Raw genomic sequence first — 17727 nt, forward strand, 5'->3', positions numbered from 1 at the left:
TGTGTTAATAGGACTAAGAGAAAATACTGTGTGAGTCAGAAGTATGTGTGTGCGTGTGTGTGTGTGTGTGTGTGTGTGTGATGTTGCTTGGGTTTCAGTTTGGCAGCTGCAGAACTCCATTTAAAGTGTGTTTGCTTGAGATATTAAGAGACACACTCTCCCTTTGCTAACAATATTAACCCTATGCATCAAGTCAAACAATGGCTGTAAACACACACACACACACACACACACCCGTGCACATGCACATGCATGTTTTCCTTCTCCTTTGGGCTGCTCCTTTCAGGGATCTCCACAGTCAATCACCTGCCTCCACCAAACCCTCTTCTCTCACACCAACTACCTTCCTGTCTGCCTCGGCTTCATCTGTAACCCTCTCTGATCTTCCTCCAGACCTCCAGATCTTCTCTGTCCATGTCCAAACCATCTCAGTGTGACTTTATCTCCAGAACATCTAACTTGTGCTGTCCCTCTGATGGACTCCTTCCTGATCCTCTTCATCCTCCTCCAGCCCAAAGAGGAACCTCCACATCTTCATCTCTGCTGCCTCCTCATTGTCTCCAAACCAGACTCCATAGCTGCTCCCACATCCATTCTCCACACACACACACGCTACACACACTCCATGAATCTTCAGCTAGTTCCCTGGCAGCACCGGACCTTATCTCCAGCCATCATGCGTGTGAACCTCCGTGAACTCAACTAAACAACTTTTCAAACCCGTTCAAAGAGCAGAGGCCACGCAGCAGCCGGCTCTGCTGGACCGGCTTTGGTTTCACACACACACACACACACACACACACACACACACACACACACACACACACACACACACACACACACACATTCATTTCCAAACCAGGCCAACAACACAGCTGCAGGTCATCTCCAAACTCCTATCATTCATTCGTGTGCTGCTCCTCATTCTTGTGCATGAATGTTCATCCGTGTGTGTGTGTATGTATGTGTGTGTGTGTGTGTGTGTGTGCGTGTGGTCCTGCAGTGTTTAATGAGCAGTGTGGCTGCACTCGTCGGACCAAACACGTGGGTGAGGTTTGGCGTGGGCAGATGTTTCTCTCCATCCAGCTCAGACGTGACGAGTGTGACGACCCTGGACCGATGCAGGGCTGATGGTGAAATGATGTAGGAGGTGGTGGGTGGGGGCGGATAACAGGGTCCATGTTTAAATCTAATGTTTAAATTCATTCATTCATTCATTCATTCATTCATTCATTCATTCATTCATTCATTCGTCATCTATCAGCTCTCTCTGCTTCCCCTGCTCTCAAGAATGTGAGGGACTGGAGCCAAACACCCGCTGTGAGCCTGGACCGCCCAGAAAACATACAACATTCACACACTCATTCACATGTTATACGTCCGGATGTTCCCCCTGTGAGTGTGTGAGACTCAGGCCCACCTGTCCACAGCTCACACACTGAGTGGCTCCACGGCTGAAACATTGGTGACCTCTGTGACCTCTGTGACCTCTGAGAACCTCCGATGAGTGGCTGAACACAAGCAGGAGCAGCGATAATATCCACAAGAGCCGCTGAGCTTAGACAGCTGGGCTGTGTATGTGTGTGTATGTGTGTGTGTGTGTCTGTGTGTGTCTGTGTGTGTGTGTGTGTGTGTGTCCAGAGCCCCCGGCATGACTGCACACATCCCACAATCCCCTGCAATATCACAAAAAGCTTATGCTATAGTAATGGTTTGACCTGCTCCCCCATGGCCTGCCACACACACACACACACACACACACACACACACACACACACACACACAAACAGGTAATGATCCCAACAGGCACAAACAATTACACACACGTACACGCAGACACACAAACACACACAATAGGGGGATGTCGATCAGTCCCCTCCAACTGACACCAAGACAAACAAACACACACACTAACAAACTAACACACACAAGCGCACTCACACATATAGACACACACACACGCACGCACAAACACAAAAGACACACACACAGACGTTTATCAGGACCGCCGGGCAATTCACACCCAAGGTGAGAGAAAAGAATGGAGAGAAAGGAAATGACAAACACAGGGAGAGAACGGACAGATGGAGAGAGGAAGAGACAGAGGGGAGGGAGGGGGAGAGAGAGAGAGGGAGAGAAAGAAAGAGAGGGAGAGAAAGAAAGAGAGGGAGAGAGAGAAAGAGAGGGAGAGAGGGAGGAAGGGAGGGATAGATGAAAAGAGAGGGAGAGAGATATTTGTCTAAAACTACTAAATATAAGGAGTGGATGACAACCCACCCCTCCATGGACTGCATGTGTGTGTGCTGGGTTAATATCTGTCTCGATACCGTACAAAAATCTCTATCAAACACACACACACACACACACACACACACACACACACACACTCACACACACACACACACACACACACACACACCACACACCGAAACTCCAAACAATATCCGCGCTGAATAAATGGAGTTGACCACAGTCTGCCCTCTGTGTGACGTGACCAGCACTGCCCAGTGCTCACCCCCTAAACACACACACACACACACACACACACATGCACAAACACTTATGTATTTTTGTTGTTTTGTTGAACAAAATATGTTTCATCCACTGCTGCTGGCATTGTATTATTTCTGTCTGTACCAATCTGTACTAATAGTGTGTCTGTAAAGTAACTTGTTTATTATTATTATTATTATTATTATTTATTCATTAATTCTAATGTGTGAAGTCACACACTGTTGAAATGGTGAAAAGAGAGAAACGTCGGCGAACGGCGTCCCGTGTGCTGAACTTCACGGTCTGCAATCAAAGATGGAGTTTGCAGCCTTGAACATGTAAAATAATTAAAAATCAACCACGATCACACGTATGACCGCGGCAGGTCGTACGATTCTTCGAAGAAAGAATCCGTCGGTTCTCATCTCCGTGAACTCACGGCATCTTTTTGTCAGGGTAAACCCTGAGCCCCGAGCGTTCCCTCCGCGTCCCGCAGAGCTGCAAACTATCATTTAACGGTCCTGCCGCCGCCCACGTTGCGTTTTACTGTGTGGTTTTATCCCCGCTCAATGATCAGGGAGAAGTAAATGATAAAGATCCATCACCTTCCTCGAGGTGGAGACGTGGTGTTTGTCCACGTGTCCTCCGGCCCGTCCACTCGGGCTTCACATCCAGCTCCTATTACCGCTGATAAGACGCTAATGTGTTCTGTTTCCCGAAGAAATGAGACTCATCACTTCACATCCGGCCCGTCTTGACAAACTCCTCTCCGAACGTCCGTCCTCTTCCTCACGCCTGCGCGTCTTTTCCCCACCTCTGGATCCGATCGACGAATCCGGACGACCCCCACGTGCGGATCGAGGTGCGGAGCCGCTTCACGTGGACACAACGCCGGCTCCGGACTACCAGAATGATCCGATGGTTGCAGGTGCTCAGAGATCCTGAGACGGATGAGAAAACCTCCGCTCCGAGGAAACAGACGGTTGGATCAACGTCCGATACGGAGCATGTCTGTGGAGGTTCTCGGTCATCCGGGTCATTGGGATTTCTTTTCGAAATCTTCTTGCCTTAGCAACCGAACATGATTTTCTTCACTTTTTTTTTCCGTTCTGAAGACCTATGGGGAGTTTACAAATGTAACCGCTTGGGTTTTGGGTGGGTCTAGGTAACGGTGGCTCGCTCCAAGTCCTGCGACTGCGCTCTTTTGCGCCGGCAGGTTTGGAGTTGGAGGGGGATCCGTAATGAACCACAAACTTACACCTCCCAAACATATGTTAATGTTGCATGCTTTCCACTCACTCACCTCCCAAGCATATGTTAATGCTGCATGCAATTCCCATTTTTAAAACAGACACATCCCCAAGTCGCTACGTGAAATGAAAAGGGTTTCTGAAGGGAACGCGATAACATGCCAAGTGTGTCGGAGTTGCAATAGAAATCGTAGTAAAGAGAAATGTGCTATTTGCCACAAGTACACAGAAAAGGATCTCCATTTGTGTGAAAAAATTGCTAAAAAAAATTCTATAAACAAAAAAAAGTTGCGGAATATGCTCACAATTTGTTTTCAAGGCAATTTATTTGGAATAGTTTTCATTACGAAATAAATGTTTCTCTTAGTCACTCAAGTCCTTTGTTCGCGCTCTCATTACTTTTACCCGTTTTTCTCTTTCGACCAGGGAAGGGGGAAAGGTACTGATCGAATTTGGAACTGCAATGACCAGGTGATAATATTAACACTCCTTGGAACGGGAAGGGGGTCTGCAGGGGAAACGGAAATTTCCAGGACTTAAAGTTTATGTGAACGTAAGAGTCGACGGGCAGAAACTGGGTCTCATGGGTTGTTATGCTAACAGGGATGTCATTCGTTGGGACAAAATAGCAACTTTGTGGGATTACCTAGAATGGTAAAGCTAAATAAAGGTAAAGCTAAATAAAGGAGTGAAGCCTGTTGAGAGAGATGAGATGAGAACAACTTTATTAATCCCGAAGGAAATTGTTGTGCCGGAGTTTCAAGTAAAAAAAACATAACAGTAATAGATAATAGTAGAAAGGAGGAAGAATAAGAAATATAATGAAATATGAATTGTCTTAACTGTTAGCAGTAACTACAAAGATTGAAGATTCCCTGCGGCTGACGGAAGAGGAATTAAAAAGTCACATGTTGGATCACATGAACTGATCACATGGCCACATAACAAGCCACCATAACCTAGACACGCCCAAAACTCCCAAACTCCCCGTAGGTCATTAGAACTTGAGAAGCCTCTGGGATGAGGCTGTAACATCTTCAAGTGAGGAAAATCAAGTCCAGTTGCCACGACAAGAATTCCAATACGGACGTCCAGGGTGACGTTTCCGGGGGAGCCAGTGTTCGATGTCAAGCAGGAACTGAAATGAATTAAAAAGGGATGGAAATATGTCCGTGGAGGTTCTCAGTCATCCAGGTCATGGTGAATTCTTATCGAAATCTTCTCGTCTTCCAACAAACAACACATCCATTAGCACAACAAAGCCCTCAGACCAGGTTTCTGCAGAGCAACTGTTCCATTTACGCAACAAGCAAACAGAGCTTAGAACCGCCCATAACCCCGGCTGTTATATTCAGAAACTCCACACAGGTCATTAGAACTGAAGAAGCCTCTCGAATGACAGGTGAAACATCTTCAAGTGAAGAAATTCAAGTCCAGGTCGCCAAAGACAAGAAGATTTCGACAAGAGGGGTTAAAAATGATAATCCCACTTCGAGTGTTTCATAGCGACGTCCTGCAGGAGCAGCGGAGGCTTCTGGTGTCCAAACCACTTTCTACTTGAACTCAGCACGATGAGAGGTATCTGCTCCTCCTTCTACCAGCCACGTTCACAAATTATAGCATTCACAAATATCTGCATCCGATACTGGTTCACTTCTAGAAATCTAAGCCAGTCTTTTATTTCATGGATCTCATCGTGCAGGGGTCGGCAACCCACGGCTCTTTCAGCCCTCTGATGCGGCTCCTTCTGGCTTTTTGAAAATAATTAACAGGTGTTTAATTAAAATGTATTAATTTTAGTTTGTTCATTTTTAAAATGTCATTTTTAATTTGAAGATTAGGGCGATCTTGTAACATTTAAATTAAACATATTAAAATAGTTTTTTCGCTCTTAATAAGCGACTGCACGCACCAGTGCAGAGAGAGGACGGCGTTTTTGGTTTGCCAGTGGATAATTTACATTTTTTTTAATTCTTTATAAATACAAGACAGATTCAAATAGATAATGAGTATTTTGCTTAACAGTAACCTTCAACACAATGTCTTTTTTTTTGAAGTTTAAAATGTTTTGTTGTATGCAGAAATGTCATTTTGTTTTGTCACAAATGTCACATTTTGTCTATCCATAGCATGAAGGCAAAAAAAACAAGAAACGGTATAAGCCGTGTTAATTAAGTTTGCTGTCGTGGTGTCATCGTGTACAATAACTCTCCGTATGCGCAAGAGTTTCATTGTCTTCTGGGCAATAATAACAATTTACAACAACTGTGATATACATATAAAAACTACATGATCATATACACACGTACATACATTTCATATATTTTTACATACTCTTAACTTTTGAACTATTTTTATTTATTTGTCTTGATCTTTACCGTTTTTTTTATTTTATTTTTATTATTCACTATTTTATTCTTTGTTTTGATATGGAGTTGTATTTTGATTTTTCCCCACTTTATTCTGTCGCAGGAGCTGCTCTCAACAAAAAAGCAATTTCCCTATCGGGGATCAAAAACGGCATTCTGATTCTGATTAATTCATTTTTAATCTCAAATGGGTTTTCCTGGTGTTTTCTTTACTGTTGAGGAAACGGGTCCCAATGGATCTTTGAGTGGTAGAGGTTGCCGACCCCTGGCATGGTGATTTCCAAGTGATTGGATATCAAAGTTAGCAAAGAAAGTTAAAAAAATCATGTATTCCCTCCTTCATTTACACGTCGCATACAGACATCCAACCATTCACTCGTCCATTCTTGTATCGTTCGGCCTCATATTCGGGTCTCGGTCCACGTCATCCCCCCACGTCGAACCCCGGCCCATCAGACAGGTGGGTTCCCTCTTCTGATAATGCCTGAGCTCAGGTTTGAAGAATCGATCCACGGTCGGGGTCTTGGGCGGGCGGCAGGATGAGGACCGGAGGGTTTGCTGGCCGGGTAAAACAAACAGCGTCGACAAAACCGAACCAAACAGTAAAGCCCAATTAGAAATCGTTGAACTCGGAGTCAGCACGCCGCTACGCGATTGATGAAGGCGTCGCTTCCAATCTGCCCGAACTTGGCCGGACATAACCATCTCGCTTCGAGGCTCATTTCAGACCATTGTTCTTCTCGCCAAAAATCAATGTGGAGGTAAACACTCTTCTTTTGAGAGAAATGTCCAACTCCGGAGCTCCCAACTCCAACAACAGCAACGGATTAAATAAAAACAACTTGAAAATACGGTAGGTGGTTTAAAGGGATCTACCTCCCTGAGCTAGAAGGTCTGAGATAACAAGATAATGAGAAGAAGGTGCAGGAGCACAACAACGGACTTGTGGTAGATCCGCTAATGAGGCGAAGAATCGACGCGGGCGACGACTCTGAACGGCAGGAAGCGAAATGACGGAAGGAAAAACAAGTCTCAGGACGAGTCAGATGAGTCTCCTCTGTGGAGGATTCACGCAGGACGGTTGTCTTTTGGAGAAGACAAGGACGATCTGTGATGACGTTTCCTTTTAACGCTGTGTTTGATCTGCTAGCGCGGAGCAGCAGCGGCTAGCGGCCGCCGTATCGGCCTCGCCGTCACGATCGATGGAGGAGGAGCCAAGCAGACCTTCGGGAGCAGCCGGAGAGCTTAGATTCTGCTCTTCATGCCGACAAAAGGAGCTGACAGAAGGTGTTATCACCTTCTGGTGTTTTGTAGAAAATGTCTGATAGCAAGAGGCTGGATTGTACACAGCTTTACATTCTCAATCATTATCAACACGCTATCAGTCATTCACAAATTCTTACAATAATAGTCAGTAAGCTAAATCGCTAAAACCTTATTGGGTGCATTAGGATGTCATGAAGAGCAGGAGCCCGTAAGCAGAGCAAAGATAAGAAAATAAAAAAAACAGAAAAAAAGAGCATACACGACCGCAATCGAGGGCCTCGAGTAAAAGAACGTGACTGTCAAGAAACTGATAACAACCCCGTGGATGATAAACAAAAGCGAGTAGGTCGTGCGAGCTCTTCAGATAGAGGAGGTGTGTGTGCTGCGAACATGACGGCTTCTAAGTTGCGGGCCCGGCTCTGAGGAACCGAAAAGACGGTAACGACGTCAGGTAACGACGGCCCAATCACGGGGCTTCATCATGGGAGAAGACAACAACTGTCACTGACCAGTGAGAAGAAGACACCTACAACTACCTACTATTCTTTGTATTCTAAAAACACCGGGTCAGGGAAACATAGCCAGACTTGTTGAACCGACACACTTTGTTGCTTGTCGGGAAATCGAAGATCAGACCCGCAGCTCTGTGGATTTTATTTTGATTGCTGAATTAAATACCGATCTACGAACGAGCGAAATCCAGCCACACATAGAGGGTAGAACGGAAGAGGATCCAACAACTGGATGAAGACCAGGGAAGGTTGTTGCAGGTATTTCTGTAAAATGTCAGTCTTCTGATCTGGATTTGGTGAAACATGAACATCGACCAGGCCTCCGAGGATCCGCTCCCTCTATCTGATCTCAAAGTTTGAAACAGTTCTAGTTCGAAGGTCTCCGCCTCCTCCGAAAGAGGAGACAACATCTCTCCCTGGGCTGCCAGAACATTAATGACATACTTGGTACCTGGTTTTGACGTTCTCACAGCTTCTTCTCCGCTTCGTCTCCTGTGGTGTCCAAAACTGATGTGTGATTGGTTAGAAATATGAAGTGGGCGTGGTTAAGAAGTGTGGTCCCTCCCACTTTCTCCCTGGTGCAGAAGGATGGGAGTCCAAAAGAATGAAGATCTATGGACCATCGAGTAAGACGTATAAGGACACGCACGTGGCCATTGGAGCCTGGACGTCGTGCACAGAGGAGATCCTTCATTGCGAACCAGCAAAGTCCGAACTAGAGATGAAGAGGAACGATGGAAGGAAGTGCATTCTGGCCGTGTCCACCTCGCTGCAGTGGCTCCTTCAGTCCCAACAGAAGGTGGGAAGTCAACGCCTTCCAGGACGGCCAGGCAGCAAACGCATACAGAGCATCTTCCTCTTCAAGTTCTACCTTTCTCAGCGAGGAAGCTGCGTCCTTCACCCTCGGGCACCTCCACCTCCACGGGAGTTCACCTTTGCCCACGTGGAAAGAACTGCAAGGAAACTTCCAGAGCTACAGAAGCTCCGGAAGGGAGCAAGACAAAGTGAAGAAAGGGTCACGGTGGCTCCAGGATGTTCTCTACGCTTTACAGCACCGTTCTTATGAGTGAGCTGCAGTGGGCGGGACCTACGAGGAGTTTCTCATAAAGTACGAAATGTCACGACCGGACAGAACTTTGTTCTTGTTCTCGCAGCCCAAGGAGGACAAAGTCCTCTTTTCTTGCAGACGATGCAGAGGCCATGCGGCTCGATGTGATTTCCATGAATGCATTTTGAAGCACAGGAAAGTGTTTCTACATCGGGCTTTAAGTTTCAAGCGACGACTGGGAGAAGTAGTCCATACGTCTGGCACCGCAAAAAAAAAAAACGTTCTACAGAAAGACAGGGGTGAAGCATGGACTCATGAAGCAGGGATGAAACCCACAGGGCTCTGGAGAGAAAACCGAGACAAGGACTTCAAAAGCAGCCTGAGCAGGAACTTCTTTCAACCACGTTCACATTTGGACCAATCGAATTTGACGCTCGGTGTACAATGGACAGGAGAAGAGGCAGTGCAGTGCAGCCTCCTTCACCTGGCTCAGACAATAAAAACATCCACGAGAACTACTTTCAAGTTTTAGAAATGTTATAATCTGTGTCACTTGTCCTGTGTTTATATATATATATATACATATATATATATATATATATATATATATTTCTTCTCTGCCCCATTTGTCAGTGCGTTGCTGGAGCGTGGAGCACGGCTACACAGACATTTGTCACACCGGCAGTGTTTCTCACACACACATGCATGCACACATGCACGCCCGCACACACACACGCACACACACACATACGAGCACATTTCTTCCGGCCCGTCATTAATAAAGGAAAGTAGCTGCGCACCTGTTCACTGACAGCACCCGGTGAGGGGGGGGGGGGGGGGGGTGAGACTGCTAGAACTGTTCAAAAGAGAAATATAAATTACTAACAGAGAAGGTGGTCGAGCAGAGGAGAAGAAGTTCTCACCGCTGACAAACTGAAATGTTTCCGTCCTGTCCCTCGGTCGACTCACAACTAAATATTCAGAGTTAGCTCCGCCCCCTGCGCCCCTCCGCGTCTCCATATGATAGGTGGTCCTGTGATGGACATGTCCTCTCGGCCAATCGCAGACAGAGGAGGCCTCGGACGCCTGCGGCCCTGTCTGCAGGACAATGGCTATGAATGGATGAACAAATGAATGAATGAATCTGTATCATGGGTGAAATAAGCGAAGGTAAACTCACACACACACACACACACGGAGCAGCAGAAGGTGAGTGAAGGGGAAAGAGACAAGAAAACCTGACAGTGTGTTCAGCTGATAAAAATGGCTACACCTCCACCTGTCACATTCGGCTGACAGACTCTTTGCACCCTCTTCCTTCTCCCCAACAGTCTCTCCGTCTCTCCGTCACTCAGCCCTCTGTACGTCTTCATCCTCATCCTCTGCATATCCGTCTGCTTCAACGAGCCGCGCCGCGACGGCGCAGTTCAAGGCGAAACTACAAAAACACCGGCAAAACACCTTTTGGTGTGTGTGTGTGTGTGTGTGTGTGTGTGCTTTGAATCCACCAGGTGATGAAATCGCCACATAATCTGAGATCATGCACCGTCTTTCAGACGTTCCTCACCCTTGGGGAGGGGCTGTGTGCCGTCGAGACCACGAGAAGATCACAATCCATGTCGTGGGTCCATATCTGGAGGTCACCTGCGCTCGCCATGACTCTCCATCCTTTCCTCAGAGACGCAGCTGCTGGACTTGTGAAGAACCACCTGAGAAGGTGGTTCCGGCTCTCCTAGTGCTCACCAGGGTGACGGCAACAGACCTTTTTCCGAGACCTAGGGATGCCCGAGAGGCGTCAAACACTTTTCAGAATATCTGAGGAGCTCCTCCACTGAGAATGTCCTAAGCTGACCTTTGACCCTCCGGGTCAGAGGGCCGCTCACTCCGAATCCACGAACCCGATGCTTCGGCGGGAACGTCTGCAGGAACTACCAGCCTTTGGCTCTCTTGCACTTCTGCCAGCGCATGAGGGTAGGAGATGCTCTGTGGCCAAACCTGGCAACCTCGCCCCTTATCCGGTCACCTTGGTTACCCGCTGCTATCCCTACAATTACCCATAAAACACACACGCCAACACACACGCACCCACGCCGGGCCGCCGCACTAGCCCACCGAGGTGGCCCGTGTTCCCTCCTTGGCAGCAGAAGCCCGGCTGTGCAGGGCAGCTAATTCATCTCCTGTTTGCCGGGCGAACATCACCGCTCCACGTCTGGGGTCCATTAATAGCACTCGTGCTGTCACCGGCTCTTTGTTTGGTGGAGTGGTGCACAAATTATCATTGGTGTTTGATGACATGCACGTAATTGACAGCGCAAATGTTTAATAACTCACACAGTCATTACAGACGGTGTTTGTTTGCCTGCATACGTCCTGGATGTAATTAAAATGACAAGTGATCCAATTAAAGGGTGGTTGCATTGGAAAAAAAATAAAAAGGGGGCTTGGAAACGTATGGAGGGTGGAGAGGGAGCGGCGGGGCTGCAGGGGAGGGGACGAGGAAGGCGGAGGAGTTTAAATCCCGAGGGACAACAGTCCAGAGAAATGGAGATGCACGAGCTGCTTAGAATGAGTGGAAGAAAGTGCATCGGCCAGAAGGAAAGGAAAGGTGGAGAAGATGGAGGTGTGATGCCTGGTTTGGAGACACTAAGGAGAAGACAGGAGGCACAGCTGGGGGCAGCAGACGCAGAAATGTGGACGTCCTCTTCGGGAGATGGATGGATGGATGAATGGATGTCTATCTATTATTCCATCATTGCAGCAGCTGTCCTTGTTTACACCCGAGGTTTGGAATTTATGTTTAAATTCTGTGTGCGTTCCCTATTAAATGGTTCGAAGCTTTGACACTTGACGCTGAAGCACAAGCTGTTTTTATCTCCTGTCTGAGCTCCAGACTGCCGATCTGCCTGTGAAGGGCCGCGGAGAGAACTCAGACCCTCCAGACATAAAGACGTGTCTCCTCCTCCGGGTCTGGACCTCCATAAAGTTCAGGATGCTAACTGCTTATTGATACTGATGTCTCATGCTCTCCTCGCGGTTCTCCGGTTCTTCCTTCCAAAGTCCGAAAACATGCAGGAGGTGCAGCCGAGACCTTATATTGTCCGATGGATGAGACGGCGAAAAAGTGAATGCATACAGCATGACCCCGAGTGCAGGACAAATGGTGGAGAGAATGAATAAATGAATAAACAGTAATTTATTTATATATATTTTTTTTATTTCATTTTATACTATTTTATTTTAATTTATTGTATTTTATTTTTTTGTCATTTATTGTATTTTCATTTATTTTAATTTTATTTTTTATTACTATTATTTTGAATTATAATTTTATAAATTTTATCAATTTGATGCCGCTACCCCTCATGCCCCCCCCATTTGCCCCTCTGGGACAAGTATATATTTTTTCTGATTCTAAATTCTGATTCTAAATGAGAGCAGCGATGAGCTGGTCTGCATCGGCCCGCCGTTTGTATCTGCAGCTCTGAGGATCGGCCCTGTGAGTGAGTTCTTCTCCTCACGGCTCACGAAGTCGAGGTGCCGGTGAGAAAAGCCTTCTGAGTTTGACGCCGTCTCACGCTCCTCATCTCAGGAAACCCCGATTCGTCTCTAATTGATCGTCGGGTTCCATCAATCGGCCGATCGGATGTGACGGATCCATGAATAATGGAAAAGCGCTCTCGGCGGGGATCGAACGGCTCCTCTGCCGGCAGGTCCTCCAGCAGAGCCCGGCTCTCCAAACCACCCACACATACAGTTACACACCTACCGTACTTCCCGGCTCCCGCATGCAAAGTACTCGTACGAGAACGTGCACTTTTTCCCCGTGCGTGAACACCCCCTCCCACACACACACACACACACACACTCATCCTAAACCTTGATGACTGGGTCTTTTTATATCTGATGAGAAGTGCAGTGTCTGCAAGTCTTCTCCCGTCCTTCAGAAGCAAAAAGTCTGTGCTCCGTCTCTCCTGCCGTCGACGTTCCCGCCTCTCCCTCTGTTTCTCCCTCTCGTGTTCCCCCGCCGGTTTCGCCCACTGACAAAGACTTTAAAAAAAAAAAAAAAAAAAAAAAAAAAAAGAAACTTCTGCATGGAGAATTATAGCAAACGGAGTACTTTTCAAAAGTGTCACGGCTCCTCTACCACGTTGTCAGTTCAAGGGATGTGTTCGTTATATAACAATAACAATCATAAATATAAATATATATCTGCGCGTTTGGATGCAACTTTAAGACCAGCCAGGTCTCGTTCACCGCCGTGCTCCTCCTCACCTCGCTGTCCTCTTCATCCTCTATTTAGTCTCACATTTTCCGGGGAATGAGGCGACCCGCCTCCCTCTCCGGTCGGCCGCCGTCCGTTCCCTGGTCTCTCAACCTAGAACGCAGGGCATTGTGACATTTGCACCCCGATACTCCGACACGCGCCCACGGTTTCTCTCGGATATTTTAACGCTCTTTCCTGACCCATATTCGGGCCGCCCTCGACAACGCGCTGCCCGATTTACATTACTCCGATCGACGGAAACTGTGAAACGGTGCTACCGGCCTCCGCTGGAAAATGTTTTTGATTCTCAAAAAACAGGGTTATTTGATATTTCTCGGGGGCTTTTTTATTTATCTTTTTATTTACCGCCCAGCCATCGAGCGTCGGATCGGGCATGGCGGCGCTTTCACACAGACGGCTCATTCCTCAAAGGCCGTCATTATCCATAATGAATGGCATTATGCTATTCCATGGGGCTCGTGCACGTCGGTGCGGCGCCGGGGGGAGGTGGGGTGTTGTCGTCCATCTGCCTGATATCGCAGAATCGCCCGGCGGAGCTGGAGTGTAAAGATGTTCGCGGTGATAATGATAGTTGCCACTCATTGCCTCGGAAACGGCGGCCCGTCCATTAAAAACAAAGCGTCGACGTTCCCACGGCTTTGCCGAGCGGCCAACGACCACATTAAACCACTGACGGGAACGCCGTTCAGGCGGCGGATGACAGCGACGCCCTTCACGGCCGAGATGAGGAGGCGTTTGGGGGGTGGGTGGGTGGGGGGGGGGTTCGGTCAGGCGCCGAGGAGGCGGGCCCGAGCAGACGCCAGGTCTCACCCGACCCAATCGCAGACAGAAGACAACCATGATTTATCGTCTGAAAATGCAGAATTGAAAATCAGGTGAGAGCCTGGTGATGAGGACGTGCAGGTGTGAAGGAGCCGACGTCCCATCTGACCGCCGCCTCATGTTTTTCTACGCCTCCAAATCCCAGCCCAGGTGTCTGCAGACCCTGGTCTGGACCACACTGTTCAAGATGATCTACAGCAGGGGCGCCCAACACGTCCATCTCGATCCACGGGTCGATGGCAAAGGCAAAACGGGCCGATCCTGGAGTCCCGCCTTTCAAAATAAACTCTACGGCACAGCGTAAAAAAAAACACTCAACCGCGAGTTGCAGAATATATGACAGTACAAGTAATGTGAAAAGATCGCGTTTCATTAAAGATAACTGTTAGCCTATCATCCGACCCCAATGCGGCAATGACGCGCTTGATTGACATACAGTACAGCCAATCCGAGATCTCGATATGAACAACGTTCCACCACGACTGATGAATTTGGAAGTGTGTTAGAGTTCGGGCTTCCTGATAGTTGACCGAGTCCATTCAGTGCAAGACGTCATCAGAGTAAGATCAAAAATGGAGGTAAGTTAAGGTACCTGACATCACACACACACACACACACACACACATATATATTACGAGTAGATCATTTGGACTTGGTCATTTTAAGAGTAGCTCACAAGCCAAAAAAGTATGGACACCCATGATCTACAGCACATGTGACAAACTCAAGGCCCGCGGGCCAAATGTGGCGCGCCACGAGAACTTCTTAAAGGTCCGATAGTCTTGAAATAAATAAGACAAACGCATGCATTGACCATGAACTGCATTTCCCACAATTCATATCGATCACGTTACCCGCTAAGTGACGGCATTAGATTGCAGCGCATCCACATCAATGCGATTTTCAACAAGTGGAATTGAGAAATACAAAAGATCCCTAAACTTCCAGGAAGAGAAAAGTTGATGCAGATTGGAGGCTTTTTCAAGAAAGAAGGGAATGCATATGTAACATTTTGGATTTGAATGAGTAATAAATTGAGTTATGTGACATTAAGGAGTATTTATTTTGCATTACATTTTCCATTAAGTCATACTGAGGATATGAAGGTGTTTGGTGTGAGAGAGGAGGATACAGAGAATAGGGTTAGATGGAGAGGGCTGATTCGCTGTGGCGACATTTATACCGTTACTGTTACATGTAACCTTTGAGGGCGACCATCATGCTATTGTGGCCCTCGGTGAAAATGAGAAATTCAACATTCGCTCCCTTTTGCCGCGCAGAAACCTCGGACAGATGCCGCCTCATGGAGGGCGGTATTCTGCCTTGACCGCGAAATGGAGAAGCACAGAGAGAAATAAGGGGAATGATGGAAACGATGACGGTCGGAAGGCTCCAGTGATGTCCTACTACCATCGGTGGCGCTAGCAGTTTCATGCTAACAGCTGAGATGATACAATGATAGTTTCTCCGGTGGACGAGGAGCACGACGCCGCAGTAGATCAAGCCCCACAACGGAGAAACCTTCAACCCGACCGAGCCCGGGGACTCCGGAGAAGCTTGGAAGCTCTGACGTTGGACTACAGCACCGATCGGAGGGGCTCGGCAGTGAACCTCGAGGGGGGGACGTGTCGAACGAAGGCAGAATAAATCTTTAAATCTACATGGTGTGTGACACTGAAAACACGCCGTCCGAAGTTTGTCCGAAGTCCGAACAGGATCTGGACGGCGGTGCGCTCACGAGCTCTCTCACTCACCACTTTATATTTGCGGCGTTCCAGGCCAGAAGACACCCTCATTTACCCCCATTCTGCCCCTTTACCTGATTATTATTCCATCCCAGTAAGTGTTCTCCTTCCACACCGACCTTGCTCTGATAAATTCCCGCGTACTTTGATGCAGAAATACGATAATCTGAAAAGACACGGTGTCATTGGAAGGCGGTAATCTGCTATACTCAGCGAGGGCTCGGTTCTCCCATGACGTTCTCCGAAAGATCTACCGTCCACGCCGGTTTCCACGGAAATCATATTTCACTTTGCGGGGAAAAGTAAAAAGATAGGAGGGAGAAATGGGTCCAGATTGATACTGGTCAGGAGAGGCCTGATCCAGATACATATATTATCTCATATGTACATGAATATCATAAATATACGCATAAAAAAAGCACACGTAGGCTTGTGGATCCAACCGGACACCACTAAGTGTGACTTCTTCTTCTTTTTCACGTCTCTGCACTTTAATGCACATTAATGGAGAAGCATAACAAACGTGTCAGCGGCTTGTTATTCAAATATTAATCCAGTCCGGATCGTTCATCTTCACCTTCGTCTTCATCGGTCAGCGGGCTCTCAGCTATGCTCCTGAAGGCCGTAGCAAAATGTAATATCCAGGTAAATGATTCCTGGCGACGTGATAATCGGGATCAGTTCGTCTCGGTGGATTCCGGCGCGTCCGGGCGTGAACGCATGAAATGAGAAAGCGGTGAATCTTTCTGCCGAATGACAAACTCTCCCGCAGTCAAATACTTCTAAGATACTTCCAGGGAGTCCAACCGCAGGAGGGAAGGAGCAGAGGATGACTGTCTTCACCGCTGTTTGGACTGCGGAAGGAACCCTGGAGAACCCTGAGGAACCCGACACAGACGCCGGTAGAACGTGGAGACTCCAACCAGGGATCTTCTTGCAGGGTCGTTTTATCAGAAAACAGAGGCGGGTTTTATAAGAGCAGATGTTCTGTGGACATTGAGGTGGCCTCCGAACTGCCGCAGAAGGACACGGGACCAGTCTGCTGGGAGTGTGTGTGTGTGTGTGTGTGCTTGTGTGTTCTCCACCATCTCACTGGCTTTCAGGGTGCAGTGGAGCTGAACGGAGACCCTCCCGTGGAACAGCCTGAGGGACCGGGTCTCCACAGCCTCAGCACCACCACCGCCCAGCGCGGCCATATGGGATGGTGGTCCAACCTGAACATCCATCTTGACTGACATGTCCTCCCCTGTGTTTTCTGTATGTGTGTGAGTGTGTGTGTGACACAGATTAAAATGCTCGGTTAAGGACAAACAAAGATTTGAGCCTCCATAAGAGGTTGGTGGCACATCTAAGGTCAAAATGTTAATAAGAATATATATATTTTTCTAAATGCCTCATTTACCCCCCGCCCAACCCAGGAGATCCTGAGAACATGTGGGAACCAACCCAGTTGCTTCAGGATGCAGCGTAGAAAGGCTTATCAGCACATTCGCAACAGTGAACAGGAATATAAAGTTCATTTTGGAAGAAAATAATAATTTTGAGACCGCGGTGGACGAGGCTGGAGGTGCGTCCGCCGGAGAAGGTCATCTGCATCTGGACAAGCTCCATTTCACCCACACATCTGGAGAAACCTTGGTTCTCCACGCAGACGTGGGGAGAACATCGAGACGCCACAGAGAAAGGGGACCTTCTGATTGTGAGGAGGAAGCAGCACCTTGAGGTTCACCCGTTCACACACACACACTTCTCACACACACGTCATTCCATTCATTATTAGCTTTATTAGCATTTTTAGCCTTCCTACTTCGGAGGAAGATCCTTCAAACAAGATAAACACACAAACTTTGATTTCCAAAAAAAAAATAACCCGCTCATCTTCAAAGATCTACATGCAGACCAAAAATTATGTTGGGGAAAGGATACGCTCCTTGTAG

General features: G+C 47.6%; 1 protein-coding gene across 2 annotated transcripts in view; it reads right to left on the reverse strand.

Annotated features, from left to right (window-relative positions):
* The window catches only part of il1rapl2 (interleukin 1 receptor accessory protein-like 2), a 305106-nt gene that overhangs the window by 135910 nt on the left and 151469 nt on the right, over window positions 1–17727 (reverse strand). The gene's annotated exons all lie outside the window — the stretch shown is intronic.

This window comes from Fistularia commersonii, chromosome 31 (assembly GCF_037954325.1).
Source record: "Fistularia commersonii isolate RoL2024-O1a breed Wild chromosome 31, RoL_Fcom_v1.0, whole genome shotgun sequence".
Classification (NCBI taxonomy): Eukaryota; Metazoa; Chordata; class Actinopteri; order Syngnathiformes; family Fistulariidae; genus Fistularia; species Fistularia commersonii.